Source organism: Hyperoodon ampullatus (assembly GCF_949752795.1).
Source record: "Hyperoodon ampullatus genome assembly, chromosome: 2".
Lineage (NCBI taxonomy): Eukaryota > Metazoa > Chordata > Mammalia > Artiodactyla > Ziphiidae > Hyperoodon > Hyperoodon ampullatus.
Genome location: NC_136915.1, coordinates 192,436,297 through 192,454,072, shown reverse-complemented (window position 1 = coordinate 192,454,072; position 17,776 = coordinate 192,436,297).

The following is a 17,776-nucleotide window of genomic DNA, read 5'->3' as shown; positions in this document are numbered from 1 at the left end:
TTCTTTCTTATCTTTCTTCCCTTTTGGTGGACATTTACATGGTCCACTTTAATACTTCTTCTAAATTCCCCAAAATGTGTTCATAACTGAATCTTCCATACAGTGTTGATTTTTTAACCATAATTGAGTGTTCTGAGCAGGAATATTTTTTACCGTAACAGAGAGATCAATTTGGGGGTATTCTTTATTGTCCAATCACATAGAGCTGATTTACATATTGTACAACAAAGAGATTGTCTACAGATCAAGAATGTGAATATCTAAATATTTCCTAAAGGGTGGGACCTCCAATTCCACTGGTAAATATTCAGTTGTCATCTCTTGCCTTACCTTTTCTATTAAGGTTTAACTGTACTGAAAGCATATGTTTGCTGGTTTCCAAACAGCAATACAGCCCTCCTTCCAGAAACTCCCATCAGTAAACCAGACAACCTGCTTTGCCTTGACTGGGAGAGATTCAGTGCTTTAGGCCACACAGCTAATTGTGGAGGGAGGTCTTATAAGGCCTCTATATTTTATACTATGGACAGATAAGTAAAAGCTCCTAAACTTCTTCCCTGGGGAGTACTATTGAATACATATCACTTCCACTTTATGACTAAACTTTGTTATGAGATTCTCTACCTATTTGATAGTCTCTCTGACACCACTTAAAACAGGGTCAGAATTCCAAGCCTAAAAATTATCTCATGTCCTTCAGGATCAGTGATGATTTGGATAAAAGTCCAATAAGAGCAAGAAAGACATTACCTTTAAGTAGATCATAATAAACAGCTGCTTCAGGCAGATTTCCTGTCCAAAACCCCAAAACACTTAGGCCAAAAAGACCTACTGATCTCTACCAAGGGTCCTCTTCTATAGGTTTTGTTATATCTAGTATCAGTAAGAAATTAGATCCTAAGACCTAGTACAGTAACCTTTGTTACTGTTCACTGTGTAAGTGTTAACCAGATCTATAAGGCTATACCCATTCACCTTGGCTTGTTGCTCATCCTATAAATCTTTACCAAATAGATACAACTAAAACACTTGGAGAAACCAATTGGTTTAGTGCTGAATAGTCTACTGTTAACCTCTAGGAACAAATATTTCCTAGACGATGGGAAACCATACTTACTGGCCAGAAAGAGCATTTTAAAGTTAATTAGTAGGAATTAAACTTCTGGCCGCAACCATTTCTTTAATTAGAACAAGGGTCCTTGTTACCTACCTGGAATTCTGAATTGCTTTAATGTTAACTATCAAAGAGAGATTAGGCAGTTCTAACTTTCACATTTAGCAAGGTAAATCTAAATCTAGCATGGCATGATGTGAAAGGGGTGTTGGTCAATATTCCTATGGAAAGAGTGAGGGTGACTTGCTCCATTCATATGTAATATCTGTCTCAATTATGCACTCAGGTAAAGGCAGTGCAACCACTGAAATATTTCCAATATTTAGTTATTTCTAAATAACTCATAACTAAAAATTATGATGGAATTAAAATGAAAACAGCAATACATAGAGGAAAATGCAGTTTTAATATTTGTATTATATAAAAAGTCTAAAATTTTAACAATATAAGTTTATTATAAGAACAGAATTCCATAAAAAAGAATGAAATAATGCCATTTGCAGCAACATGGATGGACCTAGAAATTATCATACTAAGTGAAGTAAATCAGACAGAGAAAGACAAATGCCATATGATATCACTTACATGTGGAATCTAAAAAAAAATGATACAAATGAACTTATTTACAAAACAGAAATAGACTCACAGACATAGAAAACAACTATGGTTACCAAAGGGGAAGGGTGGGGGGGAGGATAAATTAGGAGGTTGGAATTAACATACACACACTACTTTATATAAGACAGATAACCAGCAAGGACCTACTGTATAGCACAGGAACTCTATTCAATATTCTGTAATAACATGTATGGAAACATAATCTGAAAAAGAATGAATATTTATATATATAACTGAATCACTTTGCTGTACACCTGAAGCTGCCATAACATTGTAAATCAACTATATCCAATATAAAATAAAATTTTAAAAAAAATTTAAAAACAATGGAATTAACTCCAATGAAGTAGAGAACTTATAGAATAAAGATAAGAGAAGGAACTTGTGCTATAGACAACAACTACACAGTGGAGAATATGAACTAAGTAAAAGTTGTTTTTTTGAAAATAGGCAAATCTGTGGTGTAATTGATTATGAAATATTAAGACACAAATGAATAATTAAAAGGACAGAAAAGGGGGATATAACTAAAATCAATTTCAGAGATTAAAACAATACAATATTTACATAAACCATTTTGTGGTCAATTAATTTCAAAACGTCATATTTCCCTGAAGATAGCTAGGGAAAATGAAGGACTATTGAATATATATGACTAACACAAACATTATAGAGAAAAAATTAAATTAAATTAAATTCTTCCCCCTAACTACACACAAATACTAGTTTCCTATTGATTAAAATCTTAAGCGTGGAAAGCAAAATTTTAAAACATTTAGCATAAAACAGAGAAAAAATTAAGGCATATCTTGGGATAGAAAAGATCATTTATCCTAAACTTCCACCTTAGAATTATATGACACCAAACACACACAGAACCAATCCTTGGTGCAATCACGTATCCACTCTGGGACCTTCCACCATCCTTCATTTCTTCGATATTTTAGCTTCTATCTTGAAGTGAACTTCTATGTTTAACCGATGATTTTAATAATCAGTTAAATTATGTAGTCACACTTCCAAACTCCTACTTCCTCACTGACTTTTTTCTATCAGTAATCCTGTCCTGAATGCTTCCTTAGCCAATCACTCCCATTGCCACACCCTGAGTTATTGTATACAATACTACTAGCAATTGTAATTTTAGTCACACCACCCTCTATGACCACTATGTCTAGATCCAGCAATTAACTCCACTTAACTTGAACTTAAAGTCAGAAAGAGAAAAGCAACTATCGTATAATATTGCTTATATGTGGAATTTAGAAAAATGGTACAGATTAACTTATTTGCAAAGCAGAAATAGAGACACAGATGTAGAGAAAAAACATATAGATGGATACAAGAGGGGGGGTGGGATGAACTGGGAGATTGGGATTGACATATATACACTACTATGTATAAAATAGATAAATAATAACCTACTGTATAGCACAGGGAACTCTATTCAGTGCTCTGTGGTGACCTAAATGGGAAGGAAATCTAAAAAAGAGGGGATATATGTCTACATATAGCTGATTCACTTTACCATACAGCGGAAACTAACACAACATTGTAAAGCAGCTATACTCCAATAATTTTTTTTTAATGAAAAAGAAATACATTGGTCTTCCGCATCCTGAACACAATTTCATGTCCCTTTCAAAATTAAATTTTATGGGCAACAATTATCATCTTTCTCAGGTTTATTTTTCAACTACATTGACTCTCTCATTTTCCTATACCCCTTCAGCAATGACATTTCTCTGGTTAAACCCTAAAGTCACCACCTTTACTCTGACACCTGTGTAGCTGGTGCATTAAAAAAAAAAATAAGCAACCTGAAATTCATATCTTCAAGTGGGTCCTTTATTTTACTTATCAAACATAGCACATTGCCCTCGCAATTCACTTTTCTTCTTTACTAGATGTCTGTTTCATTGATTCCCTCTCCAATCCCTTCAAACATCCAATACCTCTTCCACCATTTTCAGTCAGATTATCATTTTGGTTCTTATTCATTGAGAAAATGCGACTGTATAAGAAAAGATACTCCACAAGTCCCCAGGAGCATCTGTATGCATATACCCTGAGTTCTGTCTTTCTAATATGAATCAGAGCTCACAGTGAAAACACAATCCATCACATTTTGATGAGATTTTGTAACTTTAACCTACTCAAGGATTTTTCTCCACAATTCTCCCTTCTCTTCCTTGGAATCATTTTTCTCTCTTTCCTGGAAATTTATCATCAGTTGTTTATCTTCTCATATAAAAAGAATTCTCAAGTACATATTTTCTTCCACTTGCCACCTGACTTTCTGCTCCCCTTTATAGCTAAATTCCCCTATAGAGTTTTCCCTAATTCCTATTGTCAGATTCTGTTTCCCTCATCTCTCAAAATGCCCTGTAATCAGGCCTTAGTCATCACCAATACATCACCGGCTTAAACTGTAAATGGTACCTCAAACCAGCCACTTCTTCCCATCTACGCTGTTACCACTAGTCTGGATTCTTTCTGGAATAAAGCAATGTCTTCTAAATGGTCATTTATGTCTGCTTTCCTCAGTGCACTCTCCAATGCTTATATATACTCATGCTTATGTATTTAAAATTAATTAGAAAACAAGGATACACATGGATTTCTTTCTTTCAGTCATTCCAGTAAAACCATTGCTAGTATTTCAGAGAACAAGTTCTTTCTCCTTATTTATGGAACATTTTATCAAAGCTTAAAAATATGTGTTGTTTATATAGTTTTAGAATAAATGATGGCAAATTTCATATACCATTTAGAAATGGTTCCAACCACCTGCATTCTGAGTTTATTCATGAAACACATACAGTTCCTGCACTGTATTTTCCCCTTCTTTCTTCTCCATAGGGGTAAAAGGACTACAAATTTACCATCTGCTCTAAGACTTTCTGGCCATAAAGACTGCAGTTAAAAGTATGTTAATGGCTCAGTTCAGACAAGAATGATTCCTTAATTTTCATTACTTATAGGGTAGGTTTATTAAATCCATTAAGGACATTTTATCACTCCAAAAGGCTACTCAGGTTCTTGTTTACTTCCATTTAAAAATTCCAGACTAAATTTACCATATCTGCATAATTTCATTCCTACAAAGCCTATTTTGTGTAGCATCCTGACTCACCTATTTAACAGTTAAAATAAGTCTTAAATAGTTTATTTTTATAGGTGTGTTGTTACAAAGTTATTGAATAAAAATATCTTCATTGAGGAAAAGAAATCACCTAGGAGTCTGTTCATGTCCTGTACCATGGTGAAAGCATATATATAGAGAAATATAATACATAGGACCCAAAGATGAAAACTATGATTCTGGAGCTGCTTCATCTTCTTTGGGAGAAAACCCATAAAATGCACAGAAATGCAATATCACAAGCACATTATAGGGCACAGTTATAAATTTCTACAGTGAAAAGGTGGTCAGGCTATTGTCCTAAGTTTCTAGCTTAGTGTTGAGTACAGAGTAAGATGTTTATGGATTCAGTTTTGAACAAAGTGTTTTGGAGAAGTAGGCATGGAACAAAATATGTTTGGGAGCACTAGGAAGGTTTATTGGAGGAGTCTAATGATTAATAAAATTTGTCAGATTGAGAAATAAAGGGATGTAGATATGTCAAAGGAAACAGTTTATTCATGTAGTGATTTCCTAAACCCATGAGTGACTCGAAAATTAATGAATAATTCTGTAGGATATTCTAACATTTTCAGCCAAAAGTGCATTCATGTGTTCAGTTGACAAATATTTATTGATTGCTGACTGTTTGCCTGGGGATACAGAGGTATTCAAGACACACTGAGCTTATTATGCTGTGAGAAAAAGTAAAAAGAGGGTGTAGTGTGTGATGAGGGCTAGGACAAGGTAAGTATAGGGTGGTATGGGAACACATAAAGGGGCATCCAATCACGCCTTGACATTTAGAAAAAGCTCTCAGTAAAACAGGAATTTAAATCAAGGTCTGTTACAATTTTTCTTTAGTGAGTATTTAGGTTCATAGGCAAAGAGGCTACATGTATCTCCTTCCCAAAAAAGTTATATTATTTTCCTTTGAAACTCTTGCACACGCCAGCTATAGGAACTGACTTATTTAATGTCTGCAAACTATTATATGGTTTTAACTTTAATATTGTGATAATTCCCAACCAAAGTACGGTGACAACCTAAACTGTGGTTGGTGCATTTCTTTCAAAAACAAAGAAACGTAATTCCTAAACAGACTTTTTTTTCTTAGAGTCTATGACTGCTTCTTATTAATTAAATAAGTAACTTTTGGGGGGGAATGTGTTTGAGATCTTTTCTGCCTAATTTTCTACCCTAAATATTTTATCAAAAACTCCAAAACGTTTTTTCAGTATTTTAAAACATTGTGCTCCATTTTCTGCACAAATGTAGAGATAGTCATGTTTTTATATTGAAGATCACTTTGATTAGCACAGCAGGGGATATATGTATACAGGTATACATATAGCTGATTCTTTTCATTGTACAGCAGAAACTGTCCAGTAATGATCCAGTAATACCACTTCTGGGTGTATATCCAAAGGAAATGAAACCAGGATCTTGAACAGACAGCTGCACTCCCATGTTTGTTGCAGCATTATTCACAATAGCCAACATATGAAAACAAACAAAAGGTCTCTCTACAGATGAACAGATACAGATGTTTTACACACAAAAATGGAATATTATTCAGCCATGAACAAAAAGGAAATCTTGCCATTTGTGACTACATGGATGGACCTTGGGGGCAATATGCCAAGTGTCAAAAGTCAGAGAGAAAAAGACAAAATTGTATGGCATCACTTTAATAATCCAAACTGATAGTCTAGCCTCATAGAAGCAGAGGATAAAATGTTGGTAGCCAGGGGCTGAGAGGTGGAGGAAATGGGAGATATTGGTCAAAGGACACAAATTTCTGGTTATAATTTGAGTAAGTTCTGGGGATCTAATGTGCAGTCTGGTGACTGTAGTTAACAATACTATTATATAATTGAAAGTTTCTAAGAGATTAGATCTTAAATGTTCTCACCACACACACACACACAATGGTAGATACACAAGGTGATGGAAGTGTTAACTAACCTTATTGTGGTAATCATTTCACAACATATAAGTATCAAACCCTCATATTGTACACCTTAAAGTTAGACAATATAATATGTCAGTTGTATCTTGATAAAGCTGGGAAAATATCTTAAATAAAAATATCAACTAAAAATAAAATAAGCTCAAACTGACACAAACAAATTATCGTATTAATAAACAAATGAGGGAAACAAAGGACAGGTCTTCCTTGCGGAAGAATTCAAAGTAACATGTATAGATACCATTCCCTTCAGGAGAAGGTGCTGAATTACCAGGCCCTCCTACTTCTCCTCCACCTCCGTCTCCAGCCGTGGGTGAGGTACACTTAGTGACTTGCTTCCCAAGAATAGGGTATGCAAAGAAAAATATACTAACTTTCAAGTTCAGAAATCTGGCAAAGACTACTTTAAGCACATGGAATGTGGAATCCTGAAACGGGTTCTGAAACAGAAAGAGGACACTAACAGAAAAGTGAAATCCAAATAATATCTAAAGTTTCGTTAATACTAATGTGTTAATGTCAGCTTCTTCATTTTGACAAATGCGCCATAGTAATATAAGATATTAACAATGGGAAGAACTGATGTTCGACTATCTTTTGCAACTACTGCTATTTTTGCAACTTTTCTATAAGTCTAAACTTATTAAAAATATTTTAAAAGTGTGTTTAAATATTTTTACTTTCATACTATTCCATTTGCTGTGTATTTTAGGATTTATTAATCAATTAAATTATTTGTTCTAGGCTAAATCCAAACTTCTCTTGAAGCAATGAATACAACTTGCTTGATGGGGAGAAGGCCCAGTGGAGACAAGAAAAATATGCAAAATAAAAATTATTTTAAGTCTTCAGACTTATTAAAGCACAACATTTATTTTAAGCATGACTGCATGTTTAATATGAAACTTTCTCAAAACTGGGTAATCACTTAGGATATTGGATGTCAGGAAGGAGGCATTCAATATGGCTGATGTGAATATGGAAGACATATGAAAATTATCATTCTCCTTGTAAAGCCTTGTATTCTAATGTCCTCTGGCCATGTGACTTTGATTAGCATGAACCATTCTCTAAGTGTCTATTCATTTGTGAATCTTGTGGTGAAATTCAGTTTCTGGAAAGATAAAACTGACAATTAGACCCTGAAATAGTGTGTTTCCATGTAGGAACTGCAACACTGTGCAGGGTCCTTCTCTGTCACATATGGTTCTAAGTGCCATGTTCCAATATTTATAACATATTAATTTATTTAAAACCTGTTGCCACACTAAATCAGAATAAAATTAGTGATCCTTAAGTTAGATAATACTGTTAAGACCATGGTTATATTCCTACGCCCCCCTTCTCTGTACTTATTTTGGATTGGAATAGAAAATCATAACTGATTATAAAATGATTGGTGTGAAAAATGATACATCTGAAATAATTTGACATTTATATTGTATTGTTTTTTAATGATACTTAATTTTAATTTTTGTGGCATAGAACAAAAAATAATTTGATAAGAAAACAACTCCTGCCTTTTTTCCCCCATGTGTTATGGATATTCACATCATGCTTATGTGTATTCTTTTTCTGTTGTTAGTGAAATTTTGAGTTATAGGGATATTATATTCATCATGGTAAATGCTTTGTCTGGAGAGTACTCATTGGCTAACCCTAATTTAGAAATTAAAAAGTTTATATCCTGACTTTGGTAGATTAAATGTATAATTCTGCTTTTATATCAGAGAAAGCACCACAGGCCAAAATGTAAAAATATTCAGAAACTTGCTGTTTTTTCAAACCATAAAGCCTTAATTTACCTTAAATAATAACAGCTTTTACAGTGTCACACCAAAAAAGTTTTGCTCATATTATGTTTTCTAAAATGCTTTCTTCTCCTGAGTTTAACATTATTTAAAATATTTACTGTGACAAAGAAAATACCGTATAAGAGAATAATATGACTATTTTAATGCCATCATTAATTGAGTTGATATTCACATTTTATAACATAATTTCCTTATGAGTCACTAATTTATATATATATATATGTATATTTTTATATAATATTTACTATGTTCCAGTCACTGCCCTATGTGCAGTGACTATAAAAAAAATTATAACTCTAAAGAGGAATTGGATTTGTGATTTACCCTCAAGAAATTCAACATTGGGGCAATTGCAATGTGAAGAAAGAAATACAAGACTATATAATACATGCTAAAGACAATGTGGAATATAAATGTATTGTACTGTAAAGAATATAAACACTGCTACCTAGTTTAATCATACAGCAGGAATTTCTGTCTTCCAGAAGTTACATGTATGCCTCAAATTTTAAAATAAAGTATGTGGTTTGCCTCGTTACTGATGGGTTGAATGAGAAAGGCCCTGGGGCCACTGCACCATCACCAGCATCCTAATGGTTCCCATAGCCACGCAGCTGCTAAGAGCTGGTTACAGAAGAAATGCTAACCACTTGAGCAGGCTTTCTTAGTCTCACATCAAAGAGAGTCATCTATGCCTGCTGCATTGCTGTTTACAAACACCTTCAGCCTGCTTCTACTGCTAACGATTTTATCCAACCACTGGTAGAGACACTATATGAGTAAAAAAGATCACTTCTTTCCGCCTCAACATTTAACAAGGACATAGATTAGCTGGGCATGAGATCAGTATTGAAAGTTTAAATAGAGAGTAAAATGGTTTAAATTACCAGCTGAGCACCAAATATTCTCCATGAAAAATATATTCATGTATTTTTAAATTCTAATTTGATTTTTTTCATTCTCATACTTATTTTTTAAAATACATTTCCCATTTAGTCCCAGCTCTTTTATTCAAATGCAAACGGAAATGCTAATGGTCTTATGGTAAAATATTATGTAGTACAAAGCCAATTATGTGATAAAAAATATATAAATTAAATTTTAGGATGGTTTCCTGAGAGTGAAATCACATTTTAAAGATAAGGCTACACAGTTGTTCCGTTTATAAAAATAAATACTATCCTTCCTTACTTGCTTATCTAATCTCAGTTGAAACTTTGCCTCATTACTGCATCCTTTAATAACTAGAGGACTTTACATGAAGGAGAGACGTTCTAGGAAATTTGTTTCACAAGTCTTTCTATTTATAAGACACGATGTGAAGATGGTAATAAAATATTATACTTGGTCAGAATATCTTATAGTACAGTTTGTTAAATGTGCAGAGGTGGAAATTGGTATAGATCAATATCAACATGGGAATTGTATTTTTGGCCTTTTTTTTTCCTTCTGTTTGTAAAATAAATGTTCATTAGTATATAGATGATCACTTTATAAATTTAAAAAATATTGTTTGTAAGTAAGTACATTTGCTACTGTACTAATAGGATTTATTTTTCAACTCTTTAGCTCAACCATACAAGTTGACATGTTCCCGTATTGCCAGGGCCTGAAGCCACATAGAAAGAAAATATTGATAGTTTTTAATGTTTCTTTTCTTTCCTTGGAATACTCCTAGAATAACAGCAATTTGAGCTGAAGAATTTTCATATGGTGATTGATCAATTCAGTAAAATTTGCGGGATAAAGGTTCATCTGAAAGTAATACACATATGTATACACATATATTGCATATTATAATATGTATTATGTATATCTTCTATAGTCATATTCATATATTCTTCTAATATGTATATATATATATATATATATATATATATATATATATATATATATATATATATGTATCTGGGTCTTTTAATCTTTAGCACTGTTGGAATTGTTTGCAAAGCCTTTTGGCAGATGTTTCCCGGCTAAGGAGAAAGTATCAACATGAAGGTGATGTAAACGTGATTTTGGGGGAAGAAAATAAATTCAATCTCCAGTTATAAGAATTTATTGAGTTAGTAGGAATTATTTATTCTCACCTGCTTGCTACTTTGCTTTAAAATGTTGCATATATTTTGACAACTCTATTCATATCAGCATATGAGGATAATGCACATTTCTACAACTGGAATATTCATCAGATTTAAGAGTTTTTTTTGTCTACTGGACTCAACTGTTATTTATATTTACTGGCAACCTGTAGTTACATTCTATTTTTTAATCTATCTTCCTTTATATTGTCAAACTTATAAATTTTCTCATGTATTTACATAAATAACTCATAAGTGGAAAAATAGAAGAGTGTTCAACTTGTATGACTAATTATTTCCTTTATAAAAGCCAAATGCTAATTCGCTTATTGTGATGAAGGACTGGAGAAATTTAAGAACAAGATACTGTAAAACTTTATTAAATTTTGGTGCTAAGCCAGATGTCATAATAAATCACAGAATTATTGGGAGTAAAAAGCATTGACAAGTAATTGGCAAGTCTGAAATAAATTATGTTGGCTAATGAAAATATTGAAGTTCTTCAATTTTAATGTCTGTGCAATACTGTACATATTTTCATTTTCTACCCTGGATGTGTTGTAGTTCCACTGAAATTGTGAGAATGTGAACTGGACATGAAAGTTCAGTAAGAAACCCATTAGTTCAGACAAAAAACAGGGAGTTATATCAATATTTGGCTCTGTAGCATTTGTTCCCACAATAGTAAGTGTCAGTGTATTGGCCAAACTAAGTCCCATAATAAATACTTAAAATAAGCCAATGTCTACAGTAAAACTAAGTATGTTCCCACTCCATGGATAGTTTTCTTATCAAAACAAGCTAAAATTAACTTCTATAGATTTTTTGAACTTATCAAGTATATTTTGAATTTTATACTCATTTTCTCTCTGCTCATTTGAACATTGGCTTTGTTCTCAAATTTGAAGGAATCGGCTTAAAAGTTTAAAAGTTTGGCTACTAAGAATTTTAAACAAACAATACAGGCAACTTTATTTTTTATAATACCATACAGATCTTATAGAGGATATCACATATGTCCCATTTAATTTAAGTATGACCACTTGAAAACATTGCAGAACTATTTATACGTTTTGTCTCTTATTAAAGTCAACATTGATGCAAGTCATGAAAAAGAAGAAAACTGTCTTTCAACATTAGCAATTTACTGGTAGAATGACCATAGCTAATCATATTCATCTTGGGCATCCCATTAAAAATTAATAAGAAAATGACTTTGGGAACTAAAACTAGTGACTAAAGGGCTTTCTGAGCCAGCTGTATAAAGGTGTTTAAAAATAATGAGGAGATTTTGGGAAGATGGGGATTGCAGCATAGTTTTCTAAATCCTGACAAAAAAAAACAGGAGAGTAATTATTTATCCATAATATAAAACCTATGAATAATATTTGCAGTGAAATTTGGAGATGAGGTGTCTCTGTGAACCTCAAAGACTAAATAAAGGCAAACAGACACAAGAAGTTCATGTCAATATTATATTTGCTGAGAAAAAACAGAGGAACTCAATACAGCATGTCAATATCCTGGCTCCCCATGGCTGGATAGGTACCAGCACAATGAACTCTCAAAACTGATCAGCTAACACTATCTTTTAGGATAAGGTAACACACTGAAACGAAACTACTTGAAGTGGCATCAAAATAAGCAATTTAGAGACAACAAAGGGACAAAAGAGAGGAAAGCTACAGATAAAAGTGGAGGAGGAAAGCTGGACCAGGAAATTTCACAAGGCAAAACAGCCATATTTTTGAACACTAGAGCAAAAACTAAACAGTAGAAGCTGGAGTTCTGTGTCATTAGAAAATTTATCCTGATGCACACCTACTTCAGCTTAGGAACAGTTCACATAAAAATCAGTTAAGAATTGTATTTTAATTCCATATAAAGTTACTATAAGGGGGAACAATGAATAACAATCAGAACAACATACTTTCAGAAATGAAAGCAATGCAAAAAGACATGCTCCCAGGATTTATCAAAATTGTAGCTTTTAAAATTTCATCCATGTTTGCACAAGATTTGGACATAAATGATCACAATAACTTTCTATAAGACACACTCAAATGTCTGTGAGCTCATGAATGGATAAACACATTTTGGGATAGCTAATCAACAGAATGCTCCTCTGCAGTAATAAAAAGGGATGAATTAGCTATATGAAGAACAACGTGGGGGAATTTCAAAAGCACTATGCAAAGTGCAAGAAGTCAGGATCCATGATACTTCTTTCCACATGATTCTGTTTATGTGAAATTCTATAACAATCAAATCTAGTGACAGCATATCAGTGACTGTCAGTAGTTAACCTATGGGGAAGGGGTTGACTGCAAAGGGGTATAAGGGAACAGTGTGCCTTTGGGTGATGGAAGGATTCAATATCCAAACCATGTGGAAAGTACACAGGTATAAACACTTGTGAAAACTTATTGGACTGTACAATTAAAATGCGTGCATTTCACTAAATATGAGTTACAATTTAAATACAACCTAAAAAGAGATAGATATATGGACTCAATTATTTGGCATCTGAAAGTCAATTTGGGAGTATTCTAATTTCCTGTTTCATTAGTGCTAAGAGCTTAGATTCGGATCTAATAATCAAATATTACTAATTTTATGTTCTTCATATTCTGCAAAATTGTACATTTTTACAATTGTTATTTCCCACCTAATTTTCTAATGTAATATAGGTCTAATTAATTTTTTTAAAAGGCCAGAATATGAGCTATAAAATACTTTTCTGAGTCTATATCAAGCACTCTTTCACACTGACCTAATCAATTTCTTTATTAGAAACTAAAATTTGAACATTATATTTTAACTAATTATATAAAAAGATACATTTTGCATTTTTTTAACATCTTTATTGGAGTATAATTTCTTTACAATCGTGTGTTAGTTTCTGCTTTATAACAAAGTGAATCAGTTACACAATACACATGATCCCATATCTCTTCCCTCTTGCATCTCCCTCCCTCCCACTCTCCCTATCCCATCCCTGTAGGTGGTCACAAAGCACCAAGCTGATTTCCCTTTGCTATGCAGCTGCTTCCCACTAGCTATCTATTTTACGTTTGGTAGTGTATATACGTCTATGCCACTCTCTCACTTTGTCACAACTTACATTTCCCCCTCCCCATATCCTCAAGTCCATTCTCTAGTAAGTCTGTGTCTTTATTCCCGTCTTGCCCTTAGGTTCTTCATGACCTCCATAGAGGCTGTATCAATTTACATTCCCATCAACAGTACAAGAAGGATCCCTTTTCTCCACACTCTCTCCAGCATTTATTGTTTGCAGATTTTCTGATGATGGCCATTCTGACTGGTGTGAGATGATATCTCATTGTAGTTTTGATTTGCATTTCTCTAATGATTAATAATGTTGAGAATTCTTTCATGTGTCTGTTGGCAATCTATATATCTTCTTTGGAGAAATGTCTATTTAGGTCTTCTGCCCATTTTTGGATTGGGTTTTTTGTTATTTTGTTATTGAGTAGCATGAGCTGCTTGTAAATTTTGGAGATTAATCCTTTGTCAGTTGCTTAATTTACAAATATTGTCTCCCATTCTGAGGGTAGCCTTTTGACCTTATTTATGGTTTCCTTTGCTGTGCAAAAGTTTTTAAGTTTCATTAGGTCCCATTTGTTTATTTTTGTTTTTATTTCCATTTCTCTAAGAGGTGGGTCCAAAAGGATCTTGCTGTGATTTTTATCATAGAGTGTTCAGCCTATGTTTTCCTCTAAGAGTCTGATAGTGTCTGGCCTTACATTTAGGTCTTTAATCCATTTTAAGTTTATGTTTGTGTATGGTGTTAGGAAGTGTTCTAATTTCATACTTTTACATGTACCTGTCCAGTTTCCCCAGCACCATTTATTGAAGAGGTTGTCTTTTCTCCACTGTATATTCTTGCCTCCTTTATCAAAGATAAGGTGACCATATGTGCGTGGATTTATTTCTGGGCTTTCTATCCTGTTCCATTGATCTATATTTCTGTTTTTGTGCCAGTACCATACTGTCTTGATTACTGTAGCTTTGTAGTATAGTCTGAAGTCAAGGAGCCTGATTCCTCCAGCTCCATTTTTCGTTCTCAAGATTGCTTTGACTATTCAGGGTCTTTTGTGTTTCCATACAAATTGTGAAATATTTTGTTCTAGTTCTCTGAAAAATACCACTGGTAGTTTGATAGGGATTGCATTGAATCTGTAGATTGCTTTGGGTAGTAGAGTCATTTTCACAATGTTGATTCTTCCAATCCAAGAACATGGTATATCTCTCCATCTATTTGTATCATCTTTAATTTCTTTCATCAGTGTCTTATAATTTTCTGCATACAGGTCTTTCGTCTCCTTAGGTAGTTTTATTCCTAGATATTTTATTCTTTTTGTTGCAATGGTAGATCGGAGTGTTTTCTTAATTTCACTTTTTGATTTTTCATCATTAATGTATAGGAATGCCAGAGATTTCTGTTCTTTAATTTTGTATCCTGCTATTTTACCAAAGTCATTGATTAGCTATAGTAGTTTTCTGGTAGCATCTTTACGATTCCCTATGTATAGTATTATGTCATCTGCAAAAAGTGACAACTTTACATCTTCTTTTCCAGTTTGGATTCCTTTTATTTCCTTTTCTTCTCTGATTCCTGTGGCTAAAACTTCCAAAACTATGTTGAATAAGAGTGGTGAGAGTGGGCAACATTGTCTTGTTCCTTATCTTAGTGGAAATGGTTTCAGATTTTCACCATTTAGCACGATGTTGGCTGTGGGTTTGTCATATATGGCCTTTATTATGTTGAGGAAAGTTCCCTCTATGCCTGCTTTCTGCAGGGTTTTTATCATAAATGGGTGTTGAATTTTGTCAAAAGCTTTCTCAGCATTGTTTGAGATGATCATATGGTTTTCCTTCTTTAATTTGTTAATATGGTGTGTCACGTTGATTGATTTGCATATATTGAAGAATCCTTGCATTCCTGGAATAAACCCCACTTGATCCTGATGTACGATCCTTTTAATGTGCTGTTGGATTCTTTTCATTAGTATTTTGTTGAGGATTTTTGCATCTATGTTTTACCAGTGATATTGGCCTGTAGTTTTCTTTGTGACATCTTTGTCTGGTTTTACTATCAGGGTGATGGTATCCTCGTAGAATGATTTTGGGAGTGTTCTGCCCTCTGATATATTTTGGAAGAGTTTGAGAAGGATAGGTGTTAGCTCTTCTCTAAATGTTTGATACAATTCGCCCGTGAAGCCGTCTGGTCCTGGGCTTTTGTTTGTTGGAAGATTTTTAATCACAGTTTCAATTTCAGTGTTTGTGATTGTTTTGTTCATGTTTTCTACTTCTTCCTGGTTCAGTCTCGGCGGGTCGTGCATTTCTAAGAATTTGTCCATTTCTTCCAGGTTGTCCATTTTATTGGTATAGAGTTGTTTGTAGTAATCTCTGATGATCCTTTGTACTTCTGCAGTGTCAGTTGTTACTTCTCCTTTTTCATTTCTAATTCTATTGATTTGAGTGTTCTCCCTATTTTTCTTGATGAGTCTGGCTAATGGTTTATCAATTTTGTTTATCTTCTCAAAGAACCTGCTTTTAGTTTTATTGATCTTTGCTATTGTTTTCTTCATTTCTTTTTCATTTATTTCTGATCTGATCTTTATGATTTCTTTCCTCCTGCTAACTTTGGGGTTTTTTTGGTTCTTCTTTCTCTAATTGCTTTAGGTGCAAGTTTAGGTTGTTTATTTGAGATGTTACCTGTTTCTTAAGGTAGGGTTTTATTGCTTTAAACTTCCCTCTTAGAACCACTTTTGCTGCATCCCATAGGTTTTGGTCATCGTGTCTCCACTGTCATTAGTTTCTAAGTATTTTTTGATTTCCTCTTTGATTTCTTCAGTGATCACTTCACTATTAAGTAGTGTATTGTTTAGCCTTCATGTGTTTGTATTTTTTAGAAAGGGAATAGTAACCAGATTATCTTTTAAAAGGACTCAAAAGAGTAAGGATGTTTTATTGTGTCTTCAGCCGTGTCCATTAGGACAGCCCTGCTCAGCAGATGGAGTCACCTCTCGTCCTAAGTGATAATTATTGCCATGATCCAACTATTATTTTTGTGCTTTTCATGAGGATTTTTCTGCTGGGAGTATCTGTCCTGAGAAAGAGAAATGAATGTTATACTTTCCTTGAGAGTTACACTTCTCTTTATATATCAAAGATTTGTCATGTTACATTTCTCTTTATACATTAATGGTTTGTCATTTTGTCAGTAGGTTAGTCTCTTGTGAATTTGGCTAATGTGAGCCATTTCCACTAAGGTCACACTCCTTCAAGCACATGCAAATATTACAAACAGATTGTGGAATTTATAACCACATCTGAGTTTGCAGCCTGAGGCCCTGTCTGGACAGGGAGCCAGGCCCTTCATATGACAGGTATCATCTCTCCCTCACTGATTTGTATCTTTAACATTAGGCAGCCTGGCTTATCATTTACTTGTTAATATTTTCTCTACTTTTAGCACAGTAAAAAGAATTGAGAAGCTTACTAGCTCTGCTCTCACTAAAATATAAATTTCATTAGAAGAATAAGTATTGGACTTGGCAAATATATGCTTTTTTTTCAGAGTACCAAGTCACACTCTAGGAGAGATTTATGGTATTTTTGTGTCCTGAACAACTACCTGCACTTCTAAATGTTCCTAACATTTCAAGAAAGTAAATTTAGCATCAAGAACACTAGTTGCCGACTTCCAAAATTTCAACCTTGCTAGGAATTTTTATTAAAATTAATATTTGAAATACTGAAAGTGATGTTATGATTTCCTTCAGTGCTACACTTAAATAAACCATAATTTTAACATTTAATGACTCAGAACTAGAAAACAAGCCATAAAATAAGATAAATAAAAACCAGTACACATTATGAGATGGGAATTTTTCACAGCAAAATTCATCATGGAGCTGTTATGTAAAAAACATAATTATGTGACTACTGTTTCCTTTTCTCTTTCAGTTGAGTTTTTTAAAGAGGAGTTGAAATAAAAACTTAAGTGTCTCTGACCTAAAACTGCAA